The sequence below is a fragment of the Hyperoodon ampullatus genome, assembly GCF_949752795.1.
Source record: "Hyperoodon ampullatus genome assembly, chromosome: 19".
In the NCBI taxonomy this organism is placed as follows: domain Eukaryota; kingdom Metazoa; phylum Chordata; class Mammalia; order Artiodactyla; family Ziphiidae; genus Hyperoodon; species Hyperoodon ampullatus.
In genome coordinates, this window is record NC_136932.1 from 9100888 (window position 1) to 9117863 (window position 16976).

A 16976-nucleotide genomic window follows, 5' to 3' on the forward strand; every position below is an offset into this window, starting at 1 on the left:
GAAGGGAGGCCAGGACAGAGCACAGGGGCCAAGGGCAGCCCCAGCCCCAGACCACGTTCCTGGACTTTGAACTCTCCTTGTCCTGCTGGGCTCAGGGAACCCCAACATGAATATCACCGGGTCATCCTTCCTGGAGATCCCCAAATTAAGGGAAGCGTGGGCCCTGGGTCATGGCAGAGGACCCTGGAGAGTCAGACGGTGCCCATACATTCCAGGTAGTCACCCTCAGAGCCTCGTTTGCCCCACTGGTTAGGGGATACCGGTCAGGCTCTTTGGGGTCCCAGGGCTGCCAGAGGAGCAAGCGTTTCACAGGATTTCTATCAATCTCAGGATGGCTGGAATAGGCCTGAGGGATGGGGTGGGGCTGGTGGGGGAGCAGAAGGGGGATGGAGGCTCAAGCCAGGGGTCACCAGGCTTCACTGCTCCCTTCTCAGTAAAATGATTTCAAGATGTATCCCCCAAATGTATTTGTTTAGTTATTTATGTCAGTGATATATACTATTCCACTAGTATATTATACCCACTGTAAAATATACATAAAATGAAAAATTTAAAGCACTATCAGTAGGAAACAAACAAATTATGGCCCATCCGTACAACGGATTACTAAGAATGTAAGAATGAGGTCTTACAACTCAATAATAAGGTAACTAAATTGAAAAATGAACAAAAGATTTGAATGGACATTTCATTAAAAAAAGAGATATGAATGGCTAATCAGCATATGAAAGTGCTCAATTTCATTTAACATTAGGGAAATGCAAGTTAAAAACCACATGAGGGGGACTTCCCTGGTGGTCCAGTGGTAAAGAATCCGCCTTACAATACGGGGGACATGAGTTAGATCCCTGGTCAGGGAACTGAGATCCCATGTGCCACAGGGCAGCTAAGGCCACGTGTTACAACTACTGAGCTCACACACCTCAACTAGAGCCCACGTACCACAACTACAGAGCCCACGTGCCCTGGAGCCTGTGCACCACAACTAGAGAGAGAGAAGAAGAAACCTGCACGCCACAACTAGAGAGAAGCCCGTGCCACAAGGAAAGATCCCACATGCCTCAATGAAGATCCTGCAGGGCCGCAACTAAGACCCGACACAGCCAAAAAAAAAAAAAAAGTCAATTATTAAACAAAACAAAACAAAAAACCCACGAGGTAACCCTTCACATCTTCTACCATGGCCTTCTTCAAAAAGACAAATAATAGCAAGTGTTGTCAAGGATGTGGAGAAATTGGAACCTTCATCCATCACTGATGGAAATGTAAAATGGTGTGGCACTTTGGAAAAACAGCTTAGCAGTTTCTTAAAAAGTTAAACATAAACTTACCACACAACTCAGCAATCCTCCTAGGTATCAGCCAAAGAGGAATAAAAACATATGCCCACACAAAGACTTGTATGTGTTTGTAAGCAGCATTATTCATAATAAAAAAAACTGGAAACGTCCTAATATCCATCAGCTGGTGAATGGATAAACAAAATGTGAAATATCCATACAATGGCTATTACTCAGGGACAAACTAATTAAACATGCTGCAACATGGATGAACCTCAAGGACATTATGCTCAGTGAAAGAAGCTAGACACAAAAGACTACATATCCTATGATTCAATTTCTATGAAATTTCCAGAGAAAGCAAATCCCTAGAGACAGGAAGCAGATCAGCAGTTGGCTGGACTAGGGGTGAGAATGAGGGTTAAACTGTAAATGACCTGAAGGAACTTTGGGGATGATGGAAATATTCTAAAACTGGATTGTGGTCAAAGTTGCACAACTCTATAAGCTTAGTAAAAATCATCAAACAGTATACTTACAATGGATGAATTTTTATGTAAATTATAAATCAATATAGCTGTTTTTTTTAAAAAAGAGAACGTTCTTTAGTCATCGGTATATACAGGTTTCCAAGATGCATTTTTAAAAATTTTTAATTGAAATATACTTTGTTTACAATGTTGTGTTAATTTCTGCTGTATGGCAAAGTGATTCAGTTATCCATATCTATTCTTTTTTAAAATATTCTTTTCGGGACTTCCCTGGTGGCACAGTGATTAAGAATCCACCTGCCAATGCAGGGGACAGGGGTTCGATCCCTGGTCCGGGAAGATTCCACATGCTGTGGAGCAACTAAGCCCGTGCACCATAACTACTGAGCCTGAGCTCTAGAGCCCACGGGCCACAACTACTGAAGCCCGCGCGCCTAGAGCCCATGCTCCACAACAAGAGAATCCACCACAGTGGGAAGCCCGCGCACCGCAACGAAGAGTAGCCCCCACTCGCCACAACTAGAGAAAGCCCGCACACAGCAACGAAGACCCAACACAGCCAAAAATAAATAAATAAATAAATAAATAAAATATAAAATATTCTTTTCCATTATGGTCTATCACAGAATATTGGATATAGTTCCCTCTGCTACACAGTAGGACCTTGTTGTTATCCATTCTATATATAACAGTTTTCATGCAAGATGTATTTTAAATGGAAAAATCAATGTACAGAGTATGCTGCTGTTTGCATTTCTTAAAAAAGAAAAGGTGTGCTACTATGGAAAACAGTATGGAGTTTTCTCAAAAAACTAAAAATAGAACTACCATATGACCCAGCAATTCCACTCCTGGGTATATATCCAAAAAACCCCAAAACACTAATTTGAAAAGATACATGCACCCAAGTGTTCATAGCAGCATTATTTACAATTGCCCAGATATGGAAGCAACCTACGTGTCCATCAGCAAATAAATGGATAAAGAAGTTGTGGTATGTATACACAATGGAATATTACTCAGCCATAAAAAAGAAATTTTGCCATTTGCAACAATGTGGATGGACTGGGAGGGTATTACACTCAGTGAAATAAGTCAGACAGAGAAAGACAAACACTGTATGATATCACTTATATGTGGAATCTAAAAAATAAAACAAACTAGTGAATATAACAAAACAGAAACAGACTCACAGATATAGAGAACAAACTAGTGGTTACCAGTGAGGAGAGGGAAGCAAGGAAAGGCAAGACAGGGGCAGAGGATTAAGAGATACAAACTATTTTGTATAAAATAAATAAGCTACAAGGATCTATTGTACAACACAGGGAATAGAGCCAGTCTTTTATAATAACTATAAATCGAGTATAACCTTTAAAAATTGCAAGTCACTATGTTGTACACCTGTAACTTATATAATATTGTACATCAACTCAATAAAAATGTGGAAAAAAATAAAAGATGTGCATATACATACTTTCATACATATTTATATTTATTTTTATACATATTATGTTTATACATAGACATGTATATATGGATTATCTTGTATAGGCACAGACTCTCTTTGGAAGGACGCACAAAAACTAAAGACATTAGGGTATTTTTTGTTTGAAGGAATTGGATGGCTGCTGGGCAGGAGTGCGAGAGTGACTTTTGTACCTTTACAAGTTTCTTCCTCTTTTTGTTTTTAATTGTGGCAAAATACACATAACATAAAATTTACCATCTTAACTGTTTTTAAGTGTCTAGTTCTATGGCATTAAGTACATTCACACTATTGTGCAACCATCACCACCATCCATCTCCAGAACTCTTCTTATCTTGCAAAACTGAAGCCCTGTACCCATTAATCAGTAACTCCCCCAGCCCCTGGCAACCACCATTCTACTTGCTGTGTCTGCGAATTTGGCCACCCTAGGTACCTTATATAAGTGGAATCATACAGTCTCTGCCTTTTTGTCCCTGGCTTTTATCCATTCGCATAATGCCCTCAAGGTTCATCCATGCTGTAGCATGTGTCAGAATTTCCTCCCTTTTTAAGGGTGAATAATATTCCACTGTCTGTATATACCACATTTTGTTTATCCATTCATCCTTCCATGGATGCCTTGGTTTCCATCGTTTGGCTATTGTGAATAGCGTTGCTATGAATACGGGTGTACAGATTATCTCGTGGAGATCCTTGTATATTTACATTTCTAAAGCATGTGACTTGTGCAACTTATTTGAAGAAAAAAAGTAAATTAAAATGTAAAAGTATGAAATATAAGTGAATCGAAATGTAAGTTGTACTATTTCTCCCCACATCCCCTTCGAAGGCCCCTGCGCAGCCCTTGGGCCTCCCGGGACGCGTTTGCCTGCCGGAAGGAGTGGGGGGTGGGGCACTGAGCCGGGTCCAAGGGGGCGCGTCCTCCCCGCCCCTTGCAGGGTAGCTGCCAGACTCTGGGGGTCCGGCAGGGGCCCGCAGGGATGGTCTTGCTTAGTCACCGGCAGCCCAGCCGTGCCCTCGCCTGCCCGCCGCCCACCCCCTGCCAGGCGATTGGCCGGGCCACATTCCTGCGAGCTGCCTGCTGCGCCCCGGTGACTCACGGCCCAGGCAGCCAGGGAACGCCCGGCCTCGTCCTGGGGCCCCGCAGCCGTTGGTTTTCCTATTTGGAAACTCCTTAGACGCCTCCGCTCCAACCAAACCCCTCTCCTCCCCGGTCCCCAGCAGGCGGGGGAAGGAGGGCAGGGAAGCCTGGGGACAAGCACCCTCTCTGTGCAGCGACCCACCGACCTTGGAGAGGAACGATCCACACTCCCTTATCCCCAATTCCAGAATCCAAAAATGCCTGAAAACCAAATGGATGGCAAAACCTGCTGAACTGACGTGAAACTAAGTTATAGTCTTTATCAGGCTGAATGTAGATGCTCAGACTTTGGCTACAGAAATGTACATGTCTGATTACAGGATGCTGCCCCAGGTCCCCTGGAGGTGCTATATAATGTACATTTCATGCTGAACCTCCTTTCTAAAATCTGAAAAATTCTGAATTCCAAAACCCATCTGGCCCCCAGGATTTTAGATAAGAGACTGTAGATCTGTGCTTTGCCCATTTTGCTGAACAGGGTCAAGGCTCAGAGTGGTCAGTCAGAGCTGGGCATGGGCTGGTGGGTCTAAGCCTGAGGTGGTGTCTCTCCCAGATGCTGTCCCTGCAAGACTCCACCACCCTCTCTGTCCCACCCCCTCTTCTGTCCCTCCTCTGGAAATCTTTTCTTGTCCATCCAACCAAAACCTACTGTCCAACTTGGCAAAGAACCTTCCCCTGTTGGGTCCCAGTGCCCACCACTTATGGGCACTTGTTGGGAAGCAAGAGAGTAGAGAGACTAAGCAGGCTGACCCGAGGCTCCGACTACTCAGGACCTAGCTTTGGTTTGGTCACTTTTCAGCTATGTGACCTCATGCAGGTTACTCATCCCTTCTGTGCCTCCGTTCCCTCCGTAAAGGAACATAATAATAATACTCCTGCCATAGGGCTGGTGTGAGGACTGGAGAGTGGTCTGGCGAAGGGCTGCCAGATAAAATGCAGGACACCCATATTGCGTGGGACATACTTATGATAAAAAATCATTTGCTGTTTACCTGAAATTCAGATGTAACTGGGTGTCCTGTATTTTTATTTGCTAGATCTGGTAACTTTAGCCTATATGTTAGCTAGTATATTAATAATAAATGTTGAACGACATGGGAGGCTTTTTAAAAAATTTATCGAAGTATAGTTGATTTACAATGTTGTGGTAATTTCTGCTGTATAGCAAAGTGATTCAGTTACACACACACACACACACACACACACACACATATACTATGAAAGGCTTTTTACCATAGTATTTGTATGTGCCTAATCTTCCTTACTAGATTAAAAGCTCTTCAAAAGTATTCATTCATTCAATCATTCACTTTATTTATTGGGCACCTACTATATGCAAGTCACAGTTCCAAGCTTTGGGGATAAAGTATCAAACCAGACTTGGTCCTCATGGAACTTCCAGACTGGCAAGGAAGATGAATATTAAATACCAATTACCCAAAATGATTAGTAACCATTGCGACAAGCCCTGAGGAGTCCTAGCTGCAGGGACTGTCTGTGATGGGGGCCTGGGCTGGTCAGGGATGGGTGCCCAAGCCTCACACTTTTCCATCTCTTCTCTCAGTGTCCTGCCTGGTGGGTGGGTGGCTGGCTGGTGGTGCTAATGGACAGGGCTTAGCGAGGATGCTCTTGATCCCTGGGGAAGGAGGGTCGATGTGTTCATTTGTGCTCCTGCAGGGGACCCATGGATGGACACACCCTAAACCATCCACGCTCTCTCCCCATCCTCCCTGTGAATCGAGCAGGTGGGGAGGTGGCAGGTTTAGCTGAGGACCCAGTGTGAGGTCAAAGTGGACCCGGGCTGAATCCAGGTCCTTATCTTTAGGCACGTCTCCTTCCTGTGTGTTTGTCCAGTCATCAGGCTCTGGCTGGGGGCTAAGAGAACAGGTTTGGGGTGAATAAGGTCTGTGGAGGCTGGAGAATCAGCTTGTGATGTCACCAGAGGAGAGCGTCTTAAAGATCAACTGACCTGACATTTGATGGATGAGGAAACTGAGTGCTCGAGAGGGAAGTGACTTCTGAAGGTCACACAGACCTTTCCTGGTGGAGCTGCCACCAAAACCCAGGCTGACTCCCAGCCAGGCCAGAACCTATCCCCACCCCCCGCCCTGCACTGTGGTGTCGGAGGAAAAGGGCCCTGTGAGTCTACTGCCCTGCCTCCAACTGGGAATCCCCGCGGGGGTCACCTGAGTGCTGTGGCCCCCCTCCTCCCACATCCCCCAGGCAAGTTTCGGTACGTTTCATGTCCCAGACCTTTGCCTGCTGCTCCAACCAGGGGAGCCACTGAAAGCCAACCTCACACAACAGATGAGAAAGCTGACCTTGAAAAAGTTTCACTTCCCAAATTTCATGGTGGTGACCACAGTCTTGGGCAGCGGGGTCTGACATCCCTGATGCTCCCTCACCAGCTCCTTAAAAAAACCCTGAGGAGTTTGGCCCGTGACCGTTCCAGCCTCACTGACTGCAGGAAGCCCCTCTCCCTTTTCTCCCCAGTGCTAGGTACTGATTCAGGCCCCCTGCCCTGGAGAAGGGGCTCCCCGAGCCCCCGGAACCATCCAACCGGCCCAGCAGTCCCTGATCCTCTGGGCTGGGATGTCCGCGGGTAGACAGGACAGAGCTTTCACCTTCTTAGCATCACTCCTCTCTGTCTCCTCTCCAAGCCCACATCTACTGCCTTCGTGAAGCCTCTTCTCTTTCTTTCCTGGCAGCCTGGAGTCATGTGAGGTCCTATGGCCTAATGTGTAGACACTGCCATCAGACATCCCAAATTCACCTTCTGGTGCCACTGCTCCTAGCTGTATGTGGCAGTTCTAAAACACGTCCACAAATTCTTTGGCCATCAAGAAGTGGGGTTTATGTCTCCTCCCCTTGGAGGAGAGCCAAACTTATAGAGTATGGTGACAATAGAGTATGGCAGAAGTGATGTGATGTGACTTCCAAGGCTAGGTCTTAAGGACAATCTAGCTTCCTTCAAGTTCTCCAGGGATACTCACCTTTGGAGACCTGAGCTGCCGTGTAAACAGTGCAAGGCTGCCATGTTGTGAAGAAGCCCGGACCATGTATAGGTGTCTGGCCAACAGTCACAGCCAAGGTCTGTGCTGACCAGTATCAACTGCAGACAGTGAGGGGAGCTGCATTTAGAGAGAGAAGAATGAGCCAGAGGTGTCTGCCAGGGAGGCTGGGAGCTTCTCAATCAGGACCCACTAACAGGTGGAATGTTGACTGGCCCCAAATCTGGGCTTACAGCTCGGAAACTCAATGTCAAGGGTCTCCACAGATGAATGGGCTCAAGGGGAGAGAACCGCTCCCCGGACTCATAGTTAGAGATACTAGCTTTGGGTGCTGTTCCCAGCTCTTAAGCTAGCACCCTCCTCCCTATGGGCTCCAGCCCAGGAAGAGCGTGCTCATGATCAGCAGGTTGGAAGGGACCGTTGGTCTGGGCTGTTAAACCACACCAGCTCTCACATCTCTGTTTCCTTTATTTCTTTGTTTCTTACTTAGCTCTCTCTCTATGAAAGCAGGGGCTCACAGGAGTTTATCTGTGTTCTAATCTGCAGCATCTCCAGCACTTACAGCAGTGCCTGGCATATAGGAGGTGCTCAATAAACATTCACTGAATAAGTAACTGAATGGATGCATGGATGGTGTGTCTGTCACGGGGAGGCCAGACCAGCTGCAGACTAGGTCCTGCTCCCTCCTCTGTGAAATGGGCGCCATGACGGGACTTACCCATCAGGGGTGTTGGTGGGTGACTTGAGAGGATGGACGAGCGCTCATGCCTGGCAGGTCACTAACGTTCAAGGGACAATTGCTGGGACTGTTACCATTTTCAGTTGTCACCGGGACATTGGTTGGGTTCCCTCTGACCAGAAATGCAAATTCAGGTTTCCGGGCGCCCCTCGGCCCAGGCTCCATGAAGACTGCCAACCTGTGAGCATTCTAGTGCTTCTGACACTCCAAGCAGATGAGGCACCTTCTTGGGGCTCCCAGAGCCCCATGTGTACCCAAATCCCAGTGGTGGCACACTGATCACTTGTTGGTCTGTGAAATCCCAGCCTCCCTCCGTACACGGTAAGGATTACTGCTCTGTGACAGCCAAGGTGGTGGCTCACAGGGCCAATTTCTTCTCATTTCCCTCCCAGAGCAGGAGTTCCATGTGGACCTGTCAAGACAAAGGCGGTGGTAGTGTCAAAAGGGTCCCCCTACACACACGGATAAAGTAGCCATGGCTTCTGACAGGCAGCTGCTTTCTCCACAGCAAACACAGCAGGGAGACGAGGGGACCTGGTGGCTAATCTGGCACCCCAGGTTCCCTACCAAACCCCCTCATGGTTGAAGAGCAGTTTCTGTGCCCCTCTGGTGCCCACGGAGATTATCTGCAAAGGAGCAGCGGTGAGGAGATGGGGCCTGTCCTCCCTGTGTCCCTCAGCTACTTTCACCTGGGTCTGCCTAGCCTCGGGGCCCCAGGCCAGGAGGGAACCCCTCTCCCCAGAGTGAGGGAAGGAGGAAGGGGTCTGGGGAAGACCAGTGCTGCTCGCCTGGAAAGACCAGTGGTAAAAGCCACAGTTCTGGCAGTTTGGGGGGTTCAAGGCAGTTCTACAAAAGAATGGATAGTTAGCCTGGGCTACAAGCTAGTTAACTTCTCTCGCCCTCTTTGGGACCTTCCTTCCTCCACAGCGCCCTCTGCCGCCACGACCCATGGCCTCCACCCTCTCCGTCCCCACCTGGCCTGTTTGCTTTTCTACTCCAGCTAGTTGGGAAGTCCACCCAGGGTGACCTCAGCCTGGCCCATCTCCGTGTCCGGGCCTCTCCCTCAACCCCTTTACAGCCCTTCCTGGGGGCCTCGGGGTTCTCAGGGTGTCCCCCCGCAACCTCCTGGCCAGGGTGGAGACTTCCCAGCAGCCCTTGCAAAAGGAGGTATCCCAGGGCCAGGAAGTGTGTGGAGGGGTGTGTCCTCCTCTTTCCCTATAGTTTCCAGACCATTCCCCCTTCAACCCCCTGGCCCCTCTGAACACACACCAACCGCATGCCTCTGCCAGTGTTGGCATCCACCACCTCCCAGCCACCCCCAACACTCTGGGGGACCCGATGCCTGTCACCCAGCCTGGCCTGGTTCCCAGTGACTCCCACATCCACGCAGATGCTCCTCAGCACCCTGACCTCCTGGCCTCCAGCCATCACTCTCCACTCGGCCAGCCGCCCACTTCCAGAGTCACCCCTTGACCTCGTCCTCACTGCTGCCAGTGTGGTGCCCACGTCTCCACCCTGACCACACCTCTCATCCTCCCGGCTCACTTTCTCTCGGGCGGGCACCGTCTAAAACCCCCAACCAGGGACTCTCCCACTTTCGCACTGGCCGTCACCCCTGCCTTTTCCCTTCTGTCTCTACCACCTTGGAGGCCACGGTCTACCATGTTGATGATCCTCTCGCAATGACCCCAACCCCCGTTCCCTCCTCCCTTCATCGTCCAAGTCGGCTGGAGCCTCCCTGTGGCTGAAGCCTACTCTCCACTTTCTCCCCAGAGAAGCAGGAAGCTGCTGAGCCAGTCCCACAGCCAGGCTGCCTGGGTGCAGCCCCTCAGATGGGCGCTGGCCTGGCCTGGAGACGGTTCTATTTTCCTGGTGTGAACACGGACAAAACTGAACCTGTGTGGAGGGTGAAAGGAAGAAAGGATGTGCAGGAAGGGCTTGGAAATTTCTGGCTGGAGCAGTAGGGTGTGCCGTGGGGCCACTTGTCTGAGATGGAACAGATGGGGAGAAACAGGTTTGGAAGAGAAACCAAGGCTTCCTGCAGTGGGTTCTGCCTATTTTACCCCCCACACAGACCATCCATCGTTGCTGGTCTCCCACCTCTGTCGCCTCCAGCTTAGCCCTGTGGTCTTGTTCAAGCATCACTCAGAATACATCAGCTCACTCCCTTAAAACCTTTCCATGGGGCTTCCCTGGTGGCGCAGTGGTTGAGAGTCCGCCTGCCGATGCAGGGGACAGGGGTTTGTGCCCCGGTCTGGGAAGATCCCACATGCTGCGGAGCGGCTGGGCCCGTGAGCCATGGCTGCTGAGCCTGCGCGTCTGGAGCCTGTGCTTCGCAACGGGAGAGGCCACAACAGTGAGCGGCCCGCGTACCGCAAAAAAAAAAAAAAAAAAAAAAAACCTTTCCATGGACTCACATCTCACTGCAGAATTTATCCAACGTCTACACACCTTTTCTAATCTGGCTGCGGGCTTCCTCCTCTGTCTCGTCCCTTCCGCTCTCCACTTCACCCTCATCGAATATTCCAGTTCTCCAGCTACGCAGAGTGCCTTCCTTCTGCTCCTCCAATGCCCCCGGCACTGTCCCACCTCAGCACCTTGGCACATGCTGTGCACTCGGCCTGCCCTGCTCTTCCCACGGCTGATAACTTCTCAGATGTCACCTTCTCTGAGAGCCTTCCGCACGCGCATCCAGCGCAGCCCCGCCCGTCACTCCTGGTCACGCCACCCTGTTTGCCATGTCTTTCACAGAACTTATCATCACCTAACATTACCCTGCTGGTTTCTGTACAGATTTACTCTCCGCCACACACCGATGAGGGGTCTTGCTCGACTTACATTCTTGGCAACTGGCACGTACTAAGCTGTCAATATATATTTGTGGAGTGTATGAATGGATGGATGGATGGAGGGGTCCCTCTCTCCAGCGTTGCTGTGAGGATGAGCTGTGATGCTGGCTGGGCCATCACTCTGGAAACTGGGTCATGCTGCACGTGGTGGGTGCTTTGCTCCTGCACCCTACCTGGCATGAGCTAGGTGCTCAGTAAGTGCTGATGAATGAACTCATGCAACACGAGGCAGGATTTAGGGGGTAGAGGAAGTGGAGATGAAGTGCCAGGGGCAGAGGGAACTCATCAGAGAAAGGAAGTCGGGGAGGCAGGGGCTCTGTCTGGCCCTCTCCGCCCTGCCTGTCTCTCCGGCCTCATCCCTCGCCAGTCTCTGCCCCTTCCCACCCCAGCTGCATCTCATTCCCCTCACACGTCCTGCCTTTCCCACCTCCAGCCCTTTGTTCACAATGTACCCCCCTCCTAGAAAGCCAGCAGAAAGGCCAGCTTTCACTCATCCCGCACGTCCTAGCTGAGCTCTTGCTCGATTCCTTCACCGATACTCCTGGAACACCTGCTCTATGCCTGTCACTGTCCCTGACTTTCAGGCATTGGACAAACAGCTGAGGACAAGGTGTGAGGTCCCTGCCCTCGTGGAGCTTACATTCTAGTGGGACAGAAAGCAAAGTGATCAGCAACCAAAACATTAACCTCCTCCGGGAAGCCTTCCCCTTCCCCAGCCGCCCCTCCCCAAATCTGATGCCTCTTCTCTGGCCCCCTGTACCCCTCCCCCACTGCACCCACCACCCTCTTCTGTGAATTTCTGTCTGTATCTGTCTCCACTTAGGAGATAGGATGGCTGGGATTCCTGTCTTTTCCATCTCTTATTCCCACGGATCTGGTACTTGGTGATAACTGTACCTTTGAGTTGAATTTCAGACGCTGAAAAGGTGAGGCATGTTGTTCTGGGCTGAGGGGCCAGCAGGGTACAGTGTAAGTGGCTGCATGTCTGGGGAGAGCACGGGGTGCCGGGGGTGGGGTGAAGGCGGCATGACCGTTGTCACCAGATCTTGGAGGGCTGCTCAGGTTTCAAATGGGGGTCTTGCCGAGGGAATATGTCCCGATTTACTAAACCGCCAAGGGAGCCCTGGACTCAATCACGTGTGACGTCACATCTGAATGAGTTGCCCCATTCAGTTACTCTCCTCCCGTCCTGCACAGCAACTTGTAAAAGCTGAAAACTAAGTGTCATTGTCTCAATCAGCAAGTGCCTGGCTTAGGGAACCTGTTAGGCTAGCAAGAGGTTAAGTAGAAGTTAGAGTCCTCTCGTGGGTGACCTATCCATATAAGGTGGTAAAGGGAACTGGGATGACTTGGGGACAGCCTAACCTTTGAGGCTGACGTCATGGTGATAATCACTCACCCACAACGCCTCGTGTGGTACCCATTCTCCACAGAGATGGATGAGGCCCCTAACATGGGGCTGGGTGTCTGATGCTCTTACAGGCACGCAAAGGGAACCAGCCCTTGCCCCACCCCACCAGGAAACTGCAGAGAAGTTAGAATCATTTGAAATTACAATCATTCTTTCGTTCGGCAAATATGTATCGAGGGTCTCCTCCTATAAGAGGGTGCCAACCACTAAAGGAATAATAAACCATGTATAGGTACACCTTGGAGATATTACAGATTCAGTTCCACACCACCACAGTAAAAAATGTCTCGATAAAAGGGGTCACACAAAGTTTTTGGTTTCCCAGTTATAAATTTATGTTTATCCTGTACTGTAGCCTACTAAGTGTGCAATAGCACTATGTCTAAAAAAAATGTACACACCTTAATTTAAAAATACTTTATTGAGCTTCCCTGATGGCGCAGTGGTTAAGAATCCGCCTGCCAATGCAAGGGACATGGTTTCGAGCCCTGATCTGGGAAGATCCCACATGCCACAGAGCAGCTAAGCCCATGAGCCACAACTACTGAGCCCGCGTGCCACAACTATTGAAGCCCGCGTGCCTAGAGCCTGTGCTCCACAACAAGAGAAGCCCCCACTCACTGCAACTAAAGAAAGCCTGTGTGCAGCAACGAAGACCCAACGCAGCCAAAAAGAAAATAAGTAAAATAAATAAATAAATAAATAATACTTTATTGTTAAAAAATGCTAACCATCATCTGAGCCTTCAGAGTCCTAATCTATTTGCAATAGTAACATTAAAGAGCACCATAACAATATAATAATGATGAAAACTTTTGAAATATTGTGAGAATTACCAAAATGTGACACAAGACAGGAAGTGAGCAAATTTGTTGGAAAAATGGTGCCTGTAGGATGGCTTCACATAGGGTTGCCACAAACCTTCAATTAAAAAAGAAAAAAGCAATATGTGTAAAGTGCAATAAAATGATATATGCCTGGATATTGTATGTGTTCATGGGTGGGATGGCGCAGAGAGAGTGGAGCTAGCCTCTTGTGGGGCCTGGCATCAGGTAGGAAGAGGTGCTTGAGCAGGGCATTGAAGGATGGGCCAGTGTGATCACCAGGTAGAAGGGCGTTCCAGGGGAACAGCATGCCCAGACACTTGGGGGTGCAAAAACGTGTGAAACAGCAGGGCTTGGACAGGGACCATCAGGCAGCTGGGTGTGGCTCCATTTATCAAGGCCATCCTGTGTGCCCCGCACTGGACCACGTTGTTCCACTGGTCAAGCCCATCACCCTCTAAGGTGATTTATAGATGAAGAAGCTGAGGCCCAGAGAGGCTAGGGAACTTGTCTGAAGTCCCACAGCCAGTGGCAGAGCTCAGGTTCCAACTCAGGTTCATCAGGTTCCCAAATCTGTGCTCCTAACCACCACGCTGAACTGCCCCATGACATGATGCAGGACCAGAGGAGCCAGGTATGACCATTCAGACTTGAGTCCTGAGAGCAGAGCTCCCTGAACGCCGGTCATTTGCCCTCCATCTTCAAGAGACCTGTCATGTCCTCAGACTTTCATTGTCTGAATGCTTGTCTTTATTTTTTTAAATTTTTCTTTATTTTTAAATTTCTTAATTGATTTACAATGTTGCATTAGTTTCAGGTGTACAGCAAAGTGATTCAGTTATACATAAATATTTTTTTTCAGATTCCTTTCCCTTATAGGTTATTACAAAATATTCAATATAGGTCCCTGTGCTATAGGTAGGTCCTTGCTGGTTATCTATTTTATATATAGCAGTGTGTGTATGTTAATCCCAACCTCTTCATTTATCCTTCCCTAAATGTTTGTCCTTAAATGTTTCACTTTTTTTTTTTTTTTTTTTTTCGGTACGTGGGCCTCTCACTGTTGTGGCCTCTCCCGTTGCGGAGCACAGGCTCCGGATGCGCAGGCTCAGCGGCCATGGCTCACGGGCCCAGCCGCTCCGCGGCATGTGGGATCTTCCCGGACCGGGGCACAAACCCGTGTCCCCTGCATCGGCAGGCGGATTCCCAACCACTGCGCCACCAGGGAAGCCCTAAATGTTTCACTTTTTAAAAACTTAAATTTAAGTAATTTTTTCTTGACATACACACATACGAAGAAGTACACAAATCAATTAACTTTCACTCATGTTAAAAAAAGCAATTTTTCACCCAGGTCAATAACAGAATATTGTGAGCCCTCAGCAGCCGGTCTTGTGCCACCTGCCAGACATAGCCCCGCCGGTAGCCACTCCCTGAGTTGTAACAGCATAGATTAGTTTTGTTTGCTTTTGAACGTCATATAAATGGAACCATAAAGGCTGTTCTTTTTATGTGTCTGGCTCAACATTTGTGTAGATTAACTTATCCATTCTCACTTTTATACAATATTTCATTATGTGTATATACCAGAATGTTATTTCTCCATTCTACTGCTGACATGTAGCTTGTTTTCAGTTTCTGGCTGTTATGAGTAAAGCTGTTATGAGCATTCTTGTGCACGACGCTTGGTGAACACATGTACTCATATCTATTGGGATCATACCCAGAAGGTGAAGTCCTGGGTCAGAGGGGAGTATGGAAGTGCCCAACATGAGTGGATATGGCCAGTTTCCCAACGTAGTTGTCATAAATTACATCCTTACTACCAGTGAGTCAGAGCTCCAATTACTCCACAGTCCTGCCAACGTTTGATACTGAAAGTCTTTTTCTTTTTAGTCCTGGTGCAAGTACAGGGATATCAAACTGTGATTTTAATTCATACTTCTCTGATGACTAATGTAGTTGAGCACTTTTCATCTGTTCATTGGTCACTTACATATGGTCTTTTTTCTTGAAGTGTTTAAGCCTTTTGCTCATTTTTCTATTGATTTTTAATTTCTATTCCTTTTTTCTTATTGATAAGTAAGAGTTCTTTATATACACTGGATGTTAGTCCTTTGATGGATATATGATTTACAATCTTTTCCCAAGTAAATTTATTTTATGGGCCATTACTACTATAACCAAAAAACCAATATCACATGTCACAGATAGTAGACAAAATACATAAAATAAAAATAAGACAATGTTATTACATTCTAGCTAAATATCTCATGGCTGGCAGAATGGATAGACTCCTGTTAAGAGATGAGCAAGTGAAAAAGAGGTGGTAAAGACATTCTAGCAGCACGTGGAGACTTTCTCCTTGATGTCTTCAGAAGGTCGGAAAAAATTAGAAAAGATATAATTTTCTCATTCTGCAGCTCCATGTTAATTATCACCCCAGTGCACCCTTTGTCCTCGAGCCTCCTATAATTAGGCCACCCACTGTGTGAGGCCTGCACAACAGGTAGGAGATGTGGATGCAAGGAGGGTTCTAACGAAGGGGTTAAACTAAGGGGTTGACATAATGAAACTGATGTTTTAGGAAAATCGTTCAGATAACAATGTGAATAAAAAAACAAAAATAGAGATGAGGAACCTAAGTTAGGAGAAGCTGAAGAAGTCCAGGTGGTAAGTGTCAAGGGTCTAAACCAGGGGTGAGCCGGGGACTGGGGGTGAGTGTGGAGACTGGAAAGACAAGAGGTAGAATCTGGGTCAACGTAGTGGCTGATTGATGTGTTAAGAGAGAAAAAGAAGATGTCTGGGTGACTGTGGGATTTCTAAGTCGGACTGGGAAGAGGGGGATAGCAAAGACTGGAGAAGCAAATCACGGGAGGGAGGAGGTGGTGAAATCTATCTGGAATGCGTTGAATTTGAACTGTTTGCAGGACCTCACAGGGAGAGTCTCCGTTTTTTTAATTCATTTCACAAATATTCACTGAACACGTATGGGTGCCAGGGGTACAGCAGTGGATCAGACAGATAAGATTTCTGCTCTGATGGAGCTCAACATTCATGGGAAAGATGGACGGTGGGAAAGACAGATAAGGACCGGCAAAGTATGCACGTGGCTCAGGACTTTGCGCCGTGGGGTGGATTGGGGGCCTGTTGGAGTCAACGCAGCAGTTAAAGCTGTCAGCGTGAGTGAGCTTGCCTAGGGAGAGGGACAGAGTGAACTGTGCAGAGGGGAGGGTGGAATGCCAGTGTTTAGAGGCAGCAGGGGAAGGAACACCCTCAAAGTAAACCACGGAGGAGTCATCGGAGGTGGAGGAGGGTGGAAGTGGGTCACAGGAAGAGGGTTTCAAAGATCTTTCAACTGATGCATTCGTTCATTTATTCAATCAAACTTTACTTGGTGTCTTCTGAGTACCAGGCTCTGGGGAATCAGGGATGAATGTGAAGTCTCTGGGGGAAGAAGTTGTGTGAACTACAAATGATTAGGCAAGGCTGCATGAGAAAGATTCTATCATGGAAGCACAGTTGATGTATGTCGTGGGAGCGCAGAGGATGGGAACTCCCGCTTTTTGAACCTACTGTGCGCTAGGCTTCCTGGAGGGGTGGGCACGGAGCTAGAGAAGGGGGGCAAGGGCCTTGACAGAGAAGGACCAGCCTGAGCAGGGGCGAGGAGGTGGAAAGCTGCTTGGTGAGTTCTGGCAGTCAGGATCCACAAGCACAGGAGGGGTGGAGCAAGCCAGA